Below are 18,376 nucleotides of genomic sequence, written 5' to 3' on the forward strand. Positions count from 1 at the left end.
TATGTGTGTGACGTGGGTAAAAATAATCCATATTTGAGAATCTCATTTGGTAACCAAATTGAGAGAGGATGAATCTTGAAGCTTCAGGGGGCAAGGAGCAGGGGAGGAGGAAGACAGAAACAAACCAGCTACCAAAGCAAACTAAGGCTTAAATCTGATCAGCTAACAATATGTTAATGTACAGCCCCTTGGTTTGGCAGTAGTTCTGATTTTTTTTGTCAGTGTCTGAGGAAAATGAATGAGTGTAATGTACTTATTCAGTGCTTACCACACGCTAAGCTTTAGAGATACAAATAAAAAAGTGCCTTCCTTGCCCTCAAGAGTTTCTAATACAGAAAAACAATTCCCATGGGGGAATGGTGAGTGGATTCGTAAGGAATTTGATGAGCACATCCTGTCTGGAAGAGTTGGGGGTATCCGTTTGATTTGGGTCCATTCTTCGTGGCAGGGCACATAAAAAGAAGATGGCTGGGATGGATCCTTGTATAGGATATGAAGCATCAAGTGCTCTGAGGCAAGGTAGATGTAGTGGGTAAGGTGAGTTCATGCCCACTTACCAAGTACCAAGCACCAAGTACCCAGACAGCTTGGCCTCAGGTGGCAGGGTTTTTTTTTTCCTTTTCTTTTAAATAGTATTTTATTTTTTCCAATTACATGTAAAGACAACTTTTAACATACATTTTTTTTTTTTTATTAAATTTATTTATTTAACTTTTAACATTCATTTTCACAAAATTTTGGGTTACAAATTTTCTCCCCTTTTATCCCCTCCCCCCCCAAACACCAAGCATTCTAATTGCCCCTATGACCAATCTGCTCTCTCTTCTATCATCTCTCTCTGCCCTTGTCTCCATCTTCTCTTTTGTCCTGTAGGGGCAGATAGCTTTCTATACCCCTTTACCTGTTTTTCTTATTTCCTAGTGGCAAGCACATTACTCGACAGTTGATCCTAACACTTTGAGTTCCAACTTCTCTTCCTCCCTCCCTCCCCACCCCTTCCCTTTGGAAGGCAAGCAATTCAATATAGGCCATATCTGTGTAGTTTTGCAAATGACTTCCATAATAGTTGTGTTGTATAGGACTAACTATATTTCCCTCCATCCTATCCTGTCCCCCATTACTTCTATTCTCTTTTGATCCTATCCCTCCCCATGAGTGTCGACCTCGAATTGCACTCTCCTCCTCATGCCCTGCCTTCTATCATCCCCCCCACCCTGCTTGTCCCCTTATCCCCCACTTTCCTGTATTGTGAGATAGGTTTTCCTACCGAAATGAGTGTGCACTTTATTCTTTTCTTTAGTGGAATGTGATGAGAGTAGACTTCATGTTTTTCTCTCACCTCCCCTCTTTATCCCTCCACTAATGAGTCTTTTGAGTGCCTCTTTTATGAGAGATAATTTGCCCCATTCAATTTCTCCCTTTCTCTTCCCAATATATTTCTCTCTCACTGCTTGATTTCATTTTGTTTTAAAGATATGATCCCAACCTATTCAATTCACTCTGTGCACTCTGTCTCTATGTATGTGAGCGTGTGTGCATGTGTAATCCCACCCAGTACCCAGATACTGAAATGTTTCAAGAGTTACAAATATTGTCTTTCCATGTAGGAATGTAAACAGTTCAGCTTTAGTAAGTCCCTTATGACTTCACTTTGCTGTTCACCTTTTCATGGTTCTCTTCATTCTTGTGTTTGAAAGTCAAATTTTCTTTTCAGCTCTGGTCTTTTCATCAAGAATACTTGAAAATCCTCTATTTCATTGAAAGACCATTTTTTCCCCTGAAGTATTATAGTCAGTTTTGCTGGGTAGGTGATTCTTGGTTTTAGTCCTAGTTCCTTTGACTTCTGGAATATACTGCTCCATGCCCTTCGATCCCTTAATGTAGAGGCTGCTAGATCTTGTGTTATCCTGATTGTATTTCCACAATACTTGAATTGTTTCTTTCTAGCTGCCTGCAGTATTTTCTCCTTGACCTGGGAACTCTGGAATTTGGCCACAATGTTCCTAGGAGTTTCTCTTTTTGGATCTCTTTCAGGGGGTGTTCTGTGGATTCATTGAATATTTATTTTGCCCTCTGGTTCTAGAATCTCAGGGCAGTTTTCCTTAATAATTTCATGAAGGATGATGTCTAGGCTCTTCTTTTGATCATGGCTTTCAGGTAGTCCCATAATTTTTAAATTGTCTCTCCTGGATCTATTTTCCAGGTCTGTTGTTTTTCCAATGAGATATTTCACATTATCTGCCATTTTTCCATTCTTCTCTCTTTGTTCTGTGATTTCTTGGTTTTGCATAAAGTCATTAGCCTCCATCTGTGCCATTCTAATTTTGAGAGAACTGTTTTCTTCAGTGAGCTTTTGAATCTCCTTTTCCATTTGGCTAATTCTGCTTTTGAAAGCATTCTTCTCCTCATTGGCTTTTTGAACCTCTTTTGCCAATTGAGTTAGGCTAGTTTTTAAGGTGGTAATTTCTTCAACATTTTTTTGGGTCTCCCTTAGCAGGGAGCTGATCTGCTGTTCATGCTTTGACTTCATGTCTCTCATTTCTCTTCCCAGCTTTTCCTCTACCTCTCTAACTTGATTTTCAAAATTCTTTTTGAGCTCTTCCATGGCCTGAGCCCATTGGGTGGGCTGGGACACAGAAGCCTTGATTTCTGTGTCTTTGCCTGATGGTAAGCATTGTTCTTCCTCATCAGAAAGGAAGGGAGGAAATGCCTGTTCGCCAAGAAAGTAACCTTCTATAGTCTTATTTCTTTTCCCTTTTCTGGGCATTTTCCCAGCCAGTGACTTGACCTCTGAATATTTTCCTCACACCCACCTCACCTCCTGATCCTCCCAGCCCGTGTTTGTGGTCTGAGATTCAAATGCTGCTTCCAGCCTCAGGGCTTTTGGCGGGGGCAGGGCTGCTATTCAGTATGAGATTATGATCTGGTGCTGAGATCGGGGCAGGGCCACCTCTCAGGCTCAGTTCCCTCAGGGGGCTCCCGCCCGCTTGGGGAGCCCCTGTCTGCAGCCGCCTCTCAGCTTCTACCTCCCGGGGGGGGCCTGAATTATGGGGGCACCCCACTCCCCTCTCGACCCGCCAAAGAGACTCTCTCACCCACCCCTGTCACCTGTGGGTGGAGGGACTTGTGCGGCCGCTGGAGATCCCGTCCCTGAAGCCTGCTCGGATCTGTTTCTCTCGGTGCCGCAGCCGTGGCCGCAGCAGGTCTCGGCTGATCTTTGTGTCTGCAGCGCGACGGACCTTTTGCGAGAGGTTTGCAGATCCCTCTGTGGGTGGAGGGACCCGTGTGGCCGCTGGAGATCCTGTCTGTGAAGCCTGCTCGGATCTTTTCCTCTCGGTGCCGCGGCCGCGGCAGGGCTGCGCTCAGCTCCCAGTCCCGGCGCCCAGTCCGCAGCGCGAAGGACCCCCCGGCGAGAGGTTTGCAGGTCTCTCTGGAACAGAAATCTCCCTCGCTCCAATATTCCGTGGCCTCTGGGTGCGGAATTCGCCGTGAGTTACTTCCCTGTAGCCATTCTATGGGTTGTGGGTTCAGAGCTATGTGTATGTGCGTCTTTCTACTCCGCCATCTTGGCTCCGCCCCCTAACATACATTTTAAAATAAAAATTTGAGTTCCATATTTTCTCCCTTCTCCCTAAGATGGTAAACAATTTGATATAGGTTATATATATGTGCGATCATATAAAACATATTTCCATATTAGTCATGTTGTGAAAAAAGAAACAGAACAAAAGGGAAAAAGCTACAAAAGAAATAAAGTGAAAATAGTACACTTCGATTGGCATTCAGATTCCATCTGTTCTTTCTCTGTACGTGGAGGGTATTTTCCATCATGACAATTTTGGAGTTGTCTTAGATCATGGCATTGCTGAGAAGAGCTAAGTCAGTCATTGTTGATCATCACATAGTATTGCTTTTAAATGTACACAATGTGCCAATGCTGCATGTCTTCTTGAGAGATTTATTTCATTTGGTCACAGGGACAGTTTGAGAAAGAAATGGTCGAACCCAGAGGAGATCCACTCTTGGCTGTCTGTAGTGTTGCAAAGAATATTAGGGGAATAGTTTCCCATACAAGTGCAAGACTATAAGGTCTCCAGTCCACTATTTAAAAGTTCCCACCTTTCAAAGGTCCCCTCCCCCTCCTTCCTTCTCGGTACTAGGTTGTAGCGTTGTTGTGAGGAAAACCCTTTGTAAACCTTAAAGTCCTGAGACGGTTAAAAGAGCACAGTGTCTGGAGTCAGAAGACTTGAGTTCAGATCACTCTTCTAATGTACTATCTCTGGGACTTTGGGAAAATCCCTTGACCTCCAAACCCCTTAATTTCCTTGTCTGTAAAGGAAGGGGATAAACCATATGCTCTTTAAGGTCCTTTCCAGCTTGAGATCTAGAAATGTGAATTAATTATTATTATATATTATGGGCAATCAGGAGAGAGTAGTCAGTGTTGTGTAGAGTTTACAACTATGTTATAATTACGTATTATATTGTATAGAGTTATTATATGAGATCTAGATCTATTATATGAGGCTTCATAGAAAAAGTAGAACACTAGACTGGAAACTCTATGAGTGTAGGGAATATTTCTTTTCTAACTTTTATATCTTACCAGACCCTCGCACAGTGTTCTGTACATATATAATGAGTGAATGAATGAACGTGTTTTTCCTATAGAATCAAATTTAAACTTGCCCTTTGCTTGGAAGGTACAAGATAAAGCAAACCTGGTGATACCATTTTTAATCTTTACCATTCCATGAACCCTGATGAGTAGTTGCCCTGTTAGGGAAGACCAAGAATTGGAAGCCTATTTGTCAGAAAGTTTAAAATTGGGTCTTTTCCTTGCTTACAAAGACTCCCATATAAGAGCCATATTTACATCTCTCCCTAGTGTTGGAAGTACCCATACTCAAAGAGTCAACTCTGATCTTAGAGTTAGGAAAATCAAGATTCTTGGAATCTTTCTCTGGTGTCCCCCGGGGAGTCAAAGGCTCAGTAACTTGCTCCTGCAGATTTGGCTTCCTCTGAAAGTTAAAGTCTAGAATTGGAGCTCCAGAGCTTTCAATAGGATTTTAGCCTCATCCATGATGTCTTTGGTCCTCTTTGAAAATGAAAAATGAACGACAAAGCAGCAGCAGAAGCATCTGGGACGGTCAGTCAGGAGACAAGACTGTGAACTGAACCTAAATGCTCACCCTGCCTCTGATGTTTAGTATCCAGAGGATATTGGGCACATCATTTAATTTCTCTGGGTGGATCTAATTCCTCATCTATAAAATGAGGAGGGGGTTATTCTAGATGGCCTCTAAGGTCTCAATCTATGATTACATCTCATCCAAGTACCCTTCTTTTTCTCTTTGAAAAGTGTTTTTCATGGTAAAAAAAAAAAAGGGGGGGGTTATTTCTCAAGCCCTCTGTTCTCTATACTCTCAGTAACTTTCCATGTGCCCCAATGGTTAAATCCCTGTCTAGAAGGAGATGATCTTTGACTGCACTTTCCCCTTAGAACTGCCTCCAGTGGGATGAGAACATCTGTCATTGGCCCATCCCATTCATCTATTCAGAATTCTTCATCCTTTGTTTTGGCCCCATCAGGAATGGTATAAATTACCCCCGAAGACTTGTCCCTCTTATATCCTAATCCTAGGTATTGGGGGAAAAAACAAACAAACAAACAAACGACACATGACCCCTTTGAATCTGTAGCTTATACAGTCGCCAGGCTAAGGGACGAAAAAATGGTATGGAAAACCCTAAGTGACACAACCCCCAAATTGTTGGTTTGAGAAGCCTCTTCCATTTGAATGTAGAGGTATTATATTCTGAGAATTTGCAGTACTTCAAATGGTGTGGTTAAAATCCCCTTTGAATGGTCTTCCTCATTAGAAACTATCAAACTTCCCCTTCTGCTCTTGCCCAGTTTCTCTCTTGTACCTCAGGAATGAATATACCTTTGATATAGATCTAAAAAATGAGCCCAAAGCAGATAGGCAGATAACGATTTTGATTTATAACCCCTTCTCTAGGTGTTATCTAGGTGAGAGTAAGCCAAGATTCTGTTCATGTCAACACAGAACTTAAGTAGTCTGTGATAGAATTGTTACACACCTAAAAAAGAGATTAACCAGGGATGATGTTACTATGGTAGGGGAAATTAGAAAAGAAACAATACCGGTGTGTGGTCTTACATCCTTGGAGAGGTCTTAGTATTTCCTACAGTGATCACTACATAGTATTTTGTACTTGGCTGGTATTCAACAAGTATTTGATGAATTATTTGATGGTTGGTCTCCTGGCCACCTAATCCGTTTCCTCTGATACTCATTTGAATTTTTCTAGGTAGATATAAATGTAAAATGTCATCAGTTTTTTAAAAAGTTTCTGCCAAGAAATATGAGAAAGGTATTCCTTCTTGAAGCAAACAGTATATGGTAAGAGGACCACTTCCGATGCCAGGGATTAACCAAGGGGCTAGGATCCAAATCTACTGATGCTTACTGTCTTCTTTCAGACTTGGTTCTTCTCACTGGTAGAGCTACATCAAAACAGTGCTGCTATCCGTAACTGCCTGACCACTATTATAATGCTTCATTTTTTTTACTTTAGTACATCAGTGGTCCCTCAGAATTTTATAACTTCTTATCATAGTAGGGGTACTTTTTTTATGAAAAGACTTTTCAAAATAAACAAATGTTTATTTCCTTCCTTTAAAAAGTCTTTTCAGGAAGAACCTTTCACTAAAGTCCCCTTGCTCACCCCCACCTCCCATTTAAAATTGCCTGTGCTTTTTAATCCAAGCAGTGATATGGGTAAGGGAGAAGAGTCAGATCAGTCCTTTCAGGCTCCCTCTGCCTGTCATCCTAGATCCTTATCTAGGGCCTATTTCCTGCTTCCCCGCAGTTAGAAATCCTCTATCCTTGTGACTTTTCCCTCTTCATTCATTCTCAGATGAAACTTGGAGTCTTAGGAGAATAGATTTAAAGTTGCAAGGGATCTTGGAAGTCACCTAGTCCAACCAATCCCTGTGAAATACACAGGGAAGGAAACGGAACCCCATCAAGGTGACATGAAAGGCTGCAGTGGCAGAGCTTGGGATTCAAAGCCAAATCTTCTAACTCCAAATCCAGCACTCTTTCTACTGTACTGTACTGCTAACCGAACCTTTAATTAGCCAGAATTTTTTTTTCAGCCTTCTACTCTCGGACAAAATAGGCAAATCACAAGGAAGTAAGTTAATAATAGGAATTAGTAACAAACCACATGGAGATGCCTTGGCTCACTACAAATTCAGTCCATCCTCCTACAACATCTGCACCAAGTCTTAAATAATCAGAGTTTGTATTTTGAAATCAGTGTGTGGAATTTATACACTTAAATGGGAAAAAAAAAAAGCATGGAATGGAGATCTATGATCATATATATAATATTCCTTTTTGTATTCTGATGCAAATATGGAAATATTATTTTGTGTATTTTAAGTTTAAATTTTTTTAATTTAAGTAAAAAAAAAATCATGTTTGAATTAACAGTCTTTAGTCCCTGCAAGATTCTTTGTCAGCTAAGAAAAGTTCAATTATCAATTAACGAATGAGTTTCTTCTCTGTAAATGAGGGAAAATAGAAGGCGTTTTGGTGGTATATTCAGTAGAGTGCTGGGCATGAAGCCGAGAAGAACTAAATTCAAATCCTGCCTCAGACACCACCAGCTCTGTGACCCTGGGCAAGTGACTTCACTCTCCTCGCCTCAGTTTCCTCATTTGTAAAATGAGGAGGTCTCTCAGTTCTTGTACAGTTCTAAGTTTATGATCATGTGATTTAATCCTCTGTAGGGTTCCTTTCAGCTCTAAATTTCTTATCCTAAATGATTATTGAGAGCTTGGTAGGTCTCCAGTTCTGCAGTAGTTTCTTTAAGAAGAGTAGGAAACATGGATCCTGCCTTCAAGGATTATATTAGAAAGAACAAATGAAACAATTAAAAAACCAATAGCATGTGGTATTCAATCAAGTCCTAAATGACATGAGAGTGTTCTAGTTCACTCTCCCTTAGACTTTATTGATAAGAGAGGAACGTGTAGTGAACACAGAAAGATTTTCAGCAAGGCTTGAAACAAAATAGATTTTCTGTTCTACCCTTAGTTGATCGAAAGTTGAAACGACAAATCTCCCATCTTCCCATTCCTGAACATTGTTGTTAGTCGGTATGCTGCAGTATGGATGGAAGGGATCCTGGAATGCCTTGCTATATAATGCATTAATAATTATGACATTAATTAATGTCATACCTAGAAAAAACAAAATGGCACAGGGTCAGTTTCCCCTTCTGCCCTCTTTGCCTATGCAAAAACCATCAGAATGGTCTCTACCATTCTGGTAAGAAATTAATTTTACCTAGAGTTTCTACTCTGGAGTAAACAGTAACGCTGTGTGAACTGCCAAATAGATTCCCCACTAAGCCCAGGTGTTTTTCCTATGATTCTGCATTCTCTGACCAACTTGCACATTAACAGGTTGTTATTCAGTTGTTTTCAGTTGTGTCCGAATTTTCATGACCCTATTTGGGGTTTTCATGGTAGAGATACTAGAGTGGTTTGCCATTTCCTTCTTCAGTTTGTTTTACAGATGAGGAAACTGAGGTAAACAGAGTTAAGTGACTTGCCCAGGGTCACATAGCTAGTGTCTGAGGCTGAATTTGAACTCAGGTCTTCCTGACTCCAAGCCTGGTGCTCACCCCCTAGCTGCCCATAGTAACAGGATGGTTTTTATCCAATATGAGACTAGTATCCTAACTTTTTAAAGGAATTATTTAAATTATTCCCTAAGGAGAATAATACTGTTCCTTGGAGACTGACCAAAAATGCCCCAGTGAGGGCCAGGAGATGGTGAGATTTACTACCCTTCCTCTTAAGATTGCCATTGAAGGGGCTCAAAGACTTTGTTTTAAGAAGCCATTGGAGCTATTGAGATTAACAAGTGTGTTGAATTGAGACTGGACTGGATGACATTGAGAATGCAGAAGTAAAAGGTGTCCCAAAAGTCTTAGTGCAGTTGAGCTTAAACTATTGGCACTTTGAGGACACTGTGTATTAGATTTGATCCCTTCTTTCAAGGAGTTTTAATTCAGTTGGGGGAGATAAGACTTAATTATGAAACAAATATCATAAAATGGTTCCTAATGAAGTGATAAATATAACAATAGCTTTATATAGCACTGTACAGTTTGCAAAGACTTTGCCCATACTATCTCACCAGTGCTTCACAGTAAACCTGGGAGGTTGGCACTTTCCCATGTTATTATCCTCGTTTGTGAGAAGAGGAACCAGAGAGATCGAGTGACTTGCCCATGGTCACACAGACAATAAAATTTCAATCGAAACCCATGTCTTCCTGATTCTTAAGCCAGCACTCTCTCCACTGTGTTCCGTATCACCAAGTGTCAGAAAGATTCCGTGCTCTTGGAGCTTAATATTGGGGAGGCCTGGAGCAGTTGAGGAAAGCTTCTCAAGTTGGGCCTCAGAGGACTGGTACTCTGCTCTATCATTCTCATCCCTGGGCCTTGCATGAGAAATGGGGAAAACAAGAGCATTCCAAAAGCGCATTTGGTCTGGAAGGGTGTGTGAAATAGCCTGAGTGAAGGTGGAGGGCAAAGACGGTGGGGTGGAACGGAGGGCTCTAAAAGGCAGACACAGAGGAAACAAGCTGAGAATTGCCCAGGGTTACACAGCAACTAAGTATCTGCTGGGTCTTCTCATACCCTGTTGCCATATTGTTTTTTCACTGGATTTTGAAGGGAGAGAATAAATATCCTCTAACTGTAGGTTCTCTGAGTAGCCTCTGCTGAGTTGTTTATGATCAGACCAGGTTTATTCAGTAGAGTCAAAGAAACGAGAACATTTTATCTAGTAGGGGTGGAACAATGTGGACAATCTGTCCACATCATGCCAGTGTAGATTAGCTAGTGGATTAGCAAAATGGTTGTCCGCAGCACTCAGATAGAAATGGATCCCTGGAGGCCACATACTGATTTTTAAAAAGCCACGAGTTAATATTATCTGTGTTTATTTTGTTAAACATTTCCCTGCTGTAATTCCTTTTAATCTGCTTTGTGTCATACCAAGGGAGTTTTGAAGACTGGGACTTGAACACCCCTGGCCACCCTGCCCCCACCTTCACCCCTTGAAATTTCACTTGACAGTTCCGTGGCCTCCTCTCCATTTTGGTCATGTAGACCTGGTCTTAAAGTAATGAGAATCAAACTTTTTCTGCGAGTCCTGTCATATCTTCTTTCTTCCCCTAGCCAGAGTCTGTGGTTTGTCTTGTATACAGACACCCAAACGGTACACACCCTTAGACTTCATAAATACCCAGACATTACAGTCATGCACCAATATCCCAGCCCATCCCTGCCACCTACCTTGTTGTTGACAGATACTTGGGGGCTTTTCATAGAGCCTCCTGATGAAACAAAGAGATGTAAGGAGAAAAGTCTATATCCCTTGCTCTGGGAGAGAAATGGGCAACTAGCTAAGCTAGAACTCTTCTAGAAGGAGAAGTGGAATGAAGAAATTCACTTCAATTCAACCAGAATTTAAGTGTTTCTCGTGAGCAAGACACTGTGGTAGGTGATGAGGCAACTGTCTTCAAAGAGCTTACATTCCAGTAGGGAGATACAGCAAGGAAGCATACATATATATAAATGAAAATGTGGTGAAGGGAGAAAACTACCAGCTAGGGAAATCAGCATAGCCTTCCCATAAAAGGTGCCACATGAGCTGAGGGAAGACATGGCAAGGAGGGAAGGAAGGAAGGGAGGGAGGGAAGAAGGCTGAAGATACGGAAGGATTGAAGGAACACAGGTTGTGCCCTGCTCTGAAAGAAAGAGAAATCAGGGAAGTGATGTAATGAAGTTGGAATAGCTGGAACAAACAGGATCATCCTCCTTTGAAAGGAAGAGAAGTTTGCCTGGATAGGAGCAGGTGGATAGTATATATATATTATAGTTCTATTATAGATAATTATAGTTGTGATTACTCTAGTTCTGGGGGCATCAGTATGAAAGCCTTTTGGTCTTTCTTCAGATCTTCTTTCTCCTGGTTTAGGAAATATCACTTAAGGTAACCATAGTCTGTGACATCCCAATGGATTTGTTTCCCTTTATCTTGACTTCCCAAAAGACAGAATCATAAAATGGTGCAACTGAAATACTTCAAAATCATCTATTTCAATCTCTACCTTCCCTCCACCCACCCCCATGTTATAGGTAATGACACTGGAGCACCTCTGCAGGAAAGAAAAAGTGTTGTCCTCAGGGCCACACCTTTAGCATGTGACAGAGCTGGGATTCAAACTCAGGTGTTCCAGTTCCAGTAGAGTACATGGTCACTAGACTTTACTTCCCTGAAGGGAGCATTAATTATTTCTCCCTAGCTATCAAGATCATGGGAAATTCTTTTCCCAGCTGGCAGGGTTGTGCTTTTGTAGACTTGAAAATGATGCCAAGTGATGTCACCAGGGACTACTTATTGTTACCACTCCAGAGTATTAAATGCCATTCTTTTTTTCTTCCAGGGTGGGATAAAGTAAAGCAAAGAAATCCCCTGGAAAACAGCTTACTGGGCTTAGCTCATAGGATTGTTTTGAGAAAAGCTCTCTATCAATCAAGTATTTATTAAGCATCTACTGTAATGTTAGACACTGTGGTCGGCACTGGATATACAAAGACAAAAACAGTTCTTGGTGTCAAGAAATGTACACAGTATTGGGGCTGATAACATATACATAAATATGGATATATAGAATAATTTTAAAAAATAAACATAACATGATTTAGGTCAGGGGAAGGCACTTGCATTGGGGAAATCAGGAAAGACTTCATATAGATGATGGAGCTAAGTATTTAAAGAAATCAGTGATTACAAGAGGCAGAAGTGAGGAAAGAGAACAGATCTGAGAGTCATCTGCATGCAGATGAGAATTAAATCCGAATGAAATAGTTTAGAGAGAGAAGAGGGCCCAGAACAAATCCTGGGGAGATCCCTCACATTTAAGAGACATGGTATGGATGATGAATGAGCAAAGGACACTGAGGAGTGGTCAAACAGGTAGGAAGAAAATCAAAAGAAAGCAATGTCATGAAAACCTATAGAAAACAGAGATTTCCAGGAGGAAAGGCTGGTCAGTGAATTCAAATACTGTGGAGAGGTTAAGGAAATGAGGACAGAAAAAAAAAAGGATATCAGATTCGGCAATTAATAGGTCATTGGAAACTTTGCAATTTCAGTTGATTGATAAGGTGAGAGGCCATATTACAAAGCAATTTATTTCAATAAATATTAGTAATTAGAATTAATAGTAACCAATAATCACAATAAACAGTCTGATGAAAGGACATTTACAAATGCTAAACTGAGTAGAAAGATTTTGAATGTTAGAAATTATGGGAAAAAATAAGGAAAGCTGTATGTTGATTCTGTCTAACTGTTGTAGCTAACTTACCTGCTGTTCCCATGGGGTGGTAAAGATGTCAGGGTACACATCCCCTCCATTGGTCCATACCTCTTAGTACTCTAGAAGCCCCCAATTCAAAGAGAAACAGGTGAGTATGGCAGGGATTCTAAGAGGCAGGGATGAGGAGGGAGTGTATTTCAAGCATGGGAGACATCCAAGTCAGGGTTAGAGGTCAGAGATGGAGTGCCACGTGTGAGGAACAGCATGTAGGCCTTGGAGGAATCTGGCAGAACCTGCTTACCTCGATGCCATGATAAAGGATCAAAACAGGACTTAGATGGAGAATCTCTGTGAGAGATACATGCATGTATTATATATGTATATATAAAAATAAAATACTTCATATATAACATTATACATAGTGTATATGATATGTAAATACTATATTATATATGTATTATGCATATGTATAATACTAGATATTATATATACACTATTTTTTATATAATATACTATAATTTTATATATCATATCTAGTACAATACATACTTGACATGTATTCATTTATATGTGCTATATGTATATCTATGAGAGGGGAAGGGGAGTACATGAATGATTGCTTATCCTGCTTGTACTTTGTACTTAGTCTAGAGAATAGTCTAAGTGCAGAAGAAGACGTATTCTGTTTAGCAGCAAAAGAAAAAACTAAGGCCTGCAGATAGAAGTCCAATGGAGACAAATTCTGCTCGTAATAAAAAGAACTTTCTAACAATTAGAACTCTTAAGTAGAAAAGTCACTCTAAGTGGAGTTATTCAAACAGGTGCCAGATGATTATCTGTCTGAAATATTACATGAAAATACCATATCTTCTGTATATTCAGCAGATACTGTGCATCACATCTCATGGTATTAGAACATATCCTTTCCCCTTTGGTGACCCAGACCCAGGCACCTCCCTTGCCTTGTGCTCCTCTTCCCCTCTCCCTGCTCCCTTCATGCCCCTAAATATATCAAATTCAGCTTTATATCCTCCTCAGTATAAATTAACATACACTTTTAAAAAAGACATTACTTTTAGCCTGCTGTCCCAAGACAGTGTGGTCCTAGAGTCAGAAGTCTACCTCTCACACGTAGTAGCTGTGTGACCTTAGACAAGTCACTTAACCCTCTAAACCTCAGTATTCTCTGTAACATGAGGGAGCTGGACCAGATGGCCTCCGGGCTCCTTTCTAGCTCTAGCTCTGAGAATGAATGAAGTGTAAGAAAGAATGAATCTAGAGATGTAAAAATTCCCCTGCACATTATTGCCTATTCATTGTAATCACCCAGAGGTGGTCTCTGACTGTTGGGTGCTTGTGTTTTTCCCCACACTGTTCCAGCATATTGTGGTATTCTTGTTTGTCCTTGTTTTTGAAGAGGACCAGTGACATCATTCATGGGTGATGTCTTGACTTGGGTGAACTCGATTTAAGTGAGGTAGAGTTGGGCAAAGTCATCAATTTCACTCACACTTCCAGAGGCATCGAAGGCCAGAGGAATGACCTTGGAGTCTTTGATGCTTGACCAAACTCTAAGCTACTTTCATGGCCGTTGGAACAAATTGTTCTCATCTATTCATTCCACTGGGAAAGTCTTTACATGCTTGGGGTAGGCATCCCTCTGATTCACTGAAGGGTTTGAAGCCTGTCAGTGACACTCAGCCTGGCTAAAGCCCATCTGCTAAGATGGTTTACAGGACTGTGGCCACTGCACATTCTACAACTTCTTGGAGCCACATGTGAGAGTTGGGTGGTGGACACCAAAGGTGGATGAGCAGCCCTAGAAAAGTCTCAGCAAACCCTCACACCAGAGGTGTTAGTCCTCCTGGAGCCAAGGAGTAACTGCAGCCTAAGCAGATCCCTTGGGGCTTGAGGACTGAGGGAGGGTAGAGAAGGCTCCCATATGACCACAGAATAAGGATGTTGGGGTGGGGAGTGGGATGAAGGAGACCATCACAAAATTCTGCTTTTGCAAGTTTTTCTTGAAGGTCTGGCACCTTAATTTATAGTGGCCTAGTTTTAAGGTCTAGATCATGGGAAGATGTCACCAGATAGTGTATCATGATCGTAAGCTGTAGATCAGAAACTGCCTTTATCTCTGAACTTCTCCCTACTCCAAGCAAATCATCTTTTTGACATCTTCTAATGCAAGGGATTCTTAATGTGAGAGTCCAAGAACTTGTTTGGCTTTTTAAAAAGTATTTTGGTAATTCATTTCAATATAATTGGTTTCCTTTCTTATCCTATGTGTTTTATTTTATGCATTTAAAAACATCATTCTGAGAAGAGGTCCATATTCTTCACCAGGCTGACAAAGGAATCCAGGGCATGAGAAGACAACTCTTAATCTGATTGGCATCTGGGGGCCTCAAGTTGACTGTGCTTTCCCTAGGATTGTCTCTTGCCTTAACACAGGAAAAAAAACAAAAACATAGAGTCAGTCTAAAGTAGAAGGTTCCTCACTTTCAAGGTCTCCTTGTCCTGAGCATCCCGTGTCTGATGTTCTAACTCCTTCCCTGGTTCCAGACTCCCTGGCATAATTTGACCTGGTGTGGTAATGCAGAACGGGCACTGGACTTGGCATCAAAAGCTCTTAGTTTATGTCCCCGCTCCTGTCACTGAATAGCTATGTGACCTTACCAAGTCACTGAAACTCTCTTGGAGCTTAATTTCCTGATCTGTAAAATGGAAGTAATCATATACTCCCTACTTCATCAGCTTGTTTTAAGGATCACATATAAAGAAGACATTTTACAGTCATAAAATGCTATATAAATGCCAATTATCATGATCATGATGGTGATGGGCCCTTGCTGAGGCTTTCCACACGTACTAAGTCCCAGGTCACTGCAATAGAGCAGCATAAAATCCTAACACATATATCTTAGTTCCTCACATGGTCATCCTCTACTACCCACTGAGAAAGAAACTTTTAAATTTCCTGTCCCTTCTTTAGGAAAAAAAAAATAGGTTGGGGGCACTGTCAGCAGCATGTTTCCTTTTCTTTCTTATTGAAATGTATTTTTGGCTTCAGTGTTAGGAAATTCATCACTTAGTTTAAATTAACTACCACAGTTGACTGGCCCCAGGAAGTTTTTGGCCTCTGTTAGGTCTTTCTAGAATAGCAGACATACCCTAGTTTATTGTTCCCACTCCAGAACAAATAGCAGTGATGCTCTGGAGGCTAAAATGTAAACTCCCTGTGAGAAGAGATTGTTTCACATTCTTTGTATCCCCAGTGCCAGGGGCTTAATAAATAATTATTAATTGATTGAGTGCTGCTTGGATTTGCCCTGGACCCCAAGAGCCAGTCCTTTTCCAACCAAACCACACTCTGGTCAAGCTAAGGAAAAGCATAGCCATTGGATTCTGGTATTTGGTACTTCAGCCCAGCCTGGCCTTTTCCCTCGCTAAGACACTTCCCCCCAAATCGGCCACAGCCATGTCTTTGAGTCATGCCAAGCAAGACCTTTGCTTTGTCTGCTGTTGCTCTCTCCCTCTCTTGTCTTGGTCCTTTGCCAAGGATCTCTCCACTGCTCAGTGTTTGCCAAAGCCAAAAAAAAAAAAAAAAATGACCTTCCTCCATGAGATTTGTATATATCTCCATCCCCCATTCTGCCTATTCTTTCCCTTCCTTGGAGCCTTATGTCTCTGCATGATTGAGAATTACCAGCCTCTGCATTTCTCACTGAACATTTTTTCCCACCCTTCAGAAAACCAGGGTTTTTCAGCACAGGATTTCAGGGGTCCTTTTTGGGTATCCCTTGCTGTGAGGTTAGTCCTCTCCCAGGAGTCCTGGTTGGATCAACATTTATGACTTCTTTCTCTCAGCCTTCTGAAGTCCCCTCTGAAAGCTAATTCTTCTCCTTGACAACAGGGAGTAGGAGCCACCCACCCCTCTTGGACCCCTTTTTGCAGATTTCTTATGATTTGGTGAGGGAAAATCTCTGCTTCCCCATTTCAGAGGGGCTCAGTTTTAGGGGTTATTGTGCTCCACTGAGACATGGTCCATAGATACCCCCACCCCCAGCCCACCATGCATGCATTTCCCAAGGGACCTTAAGACAATCACAGGAGGGTCAAGGTTTCCCAATGTGATCCCTTAGGTTCAAGCTCTTTGGATTTATTTACCAACAGGAGGAACTAACTGTAGCAGGACTAGGTTTGTGGCAGCCAACCGTCGCTATAGCAACTCTTCAGTTGCATCAGTCTCTCTTCTAAAAATAGATCACCTTCATCCCTGGGATAGATAATTAGGGAAAATCAAAGGATCTCTGTTTGGGGAAAAGATTGCCGAGGCACTGACAACTTCGAAAGAGAACTCTCTTGTGGGTTTGATTTCCTCTAATGGCTGACACGCACATAACATTTTAAAAGGTTGCAAAATGCTTTGCATGCGTTATCTCACTTGATTCCCACACCAACTCTGTACTGTTGGTTTTATAGGTATAATCACCCCTGTTTTACAGGGGAGGAAACTGAGGTCCAGAAGTAAAAATGATTTACCTGTGGTCACATAGCCAATACATGTAGGAGCTAGGATTTGAACCCAGGTCTCACGTAACTTCAGTTCCAGCATGCTTTCCATTATACCATGCTGCTTCCCACATTACTTTTTAGCCCACTAAGTGATGAATATGAAAGCAACAGGGGCAGAGATAAAGTGGTAAATTCAACTGTGGAAGTGTCATGGTCAGGCTCAATTTCCACAGCCCTGTTGTTGGAGTCTCAGTCCTTTGTTGATCCTTAAGGAGGATCTACATCCTGAGGCAGTTTGGTGCTTAATTATACATAGGAAGATCATACTCTACCTTTTCCTTTACTAAAATCTTGGGTCCTCAGTGATACCATAAGCTTCTCTCTCTCTCTCTGTCTCAGTCTCTGTCTCTATCTCTGTCCCCTCCTCTACCTCTTTCCCTCTTTCTCTGTATCTCTCTTTCTCTGTCTTTCTGTCTCTCCCTCTTCTCCTTTCCCTCTCCCTCTTTCTCTCTCTCTCCCTGTCTCTCTGTCTCTGTTTCTCTCTCTGTCACACATACACACACACACGCACACATGCACACACACGCACACACACCCAGTTGACTGAATCAACAAAATGAGTCAATTTAGCAGAAATAGTCGATGGAAATTGCTAAGGATGCAGAGACTGTTGACTGAATTTAGATCGAAAGGAGATAAAGATCTTTAGATGAAAGCAAAATGGTCCTTGAAGTACATACAACTTCTCACCAGGTCCGAGAAATTTCCAGAATCTGTCATTAAAATCCTGCTGGGGGTGGGGGAGACAGGAGGGGAGGAATAGGTGACTCATGTCTCAGGTCACTGACTTTTCATGCAGTTCTGGGACTTCCCTATTCTCACCTGATTTTCATTCATTCAGTACATACTGAATATTCACTCTAGATAGCACCAACCTGATTTCTCAGGTATACACCACAGACCCTTCTCACCCATGTCGTGGAGGGGACAAGACCAAGAAGCATTTGCACTTTTGTGTAGAGGCAGAATGGCAGTTTCAGAAAGGTCTGAGGAAAGAAAGCTAGGTATGATCAAGTGGCCAGAGAGAGACTTCTAAATGGAAAATTTGTTTATGAGGGATGGGATTAGCCTAGAATTTAGCCTAGAATCCTGGTGAAAAATAAAAGGGAGTTGGTGTCTAAAGAAACCAGAGTGACTGCATGGGATGTCTTTTTATGAATTCTACCCCCCGTCTTTTACCACTTTGACAGGGATTTGTCAAATGAGAGGGGGGAGGGCATTCAAAGAAGTATGAGACATAGTCCCTGTTCTGAAGAAGCCAGTGGGGCTCACAACATGCTTGGGAAGAGTTGGGGAAAGAAGGGGGAGGGGGGCATGGGGAAGGATCTCATGCAGTTATAGTGGCAACAAGATGCAGA

General features: G+C 41.5%; 1 protein-coding gene across 6 annotated transcripts in view; it reads left to right on the plus strand.

The window, feature by feature from the left end:
* Positions 1 to 18,376, plus strand: part of PRKAG2 (protein kinase AMP-activated non-catalytic subunit gamma 2) — a 452,122-nt gene that overhangs the window by 235,599 nt on the left and 198,147 nt on the right. The gene's annotated exons all lie outside the window — the stretch shown is intronic.

The sequence above is a fragment of the Notamacropus eugenii genome, chromosome 3 (assembly GCF_028372415.1).
Source record: "Notamacropus eugenii isolate mMacEug1 chromosome 3, mMacEug1.pri_v2, whole genome shotgun sequence".
NCBI classification, from domain to species: domain Eukaryota; kingdom Metazoa; phylum Chordata; class Mammalia; order Diprotodontia; family Macropodidae; genus Notamacropus; species Notamacropus eugenii.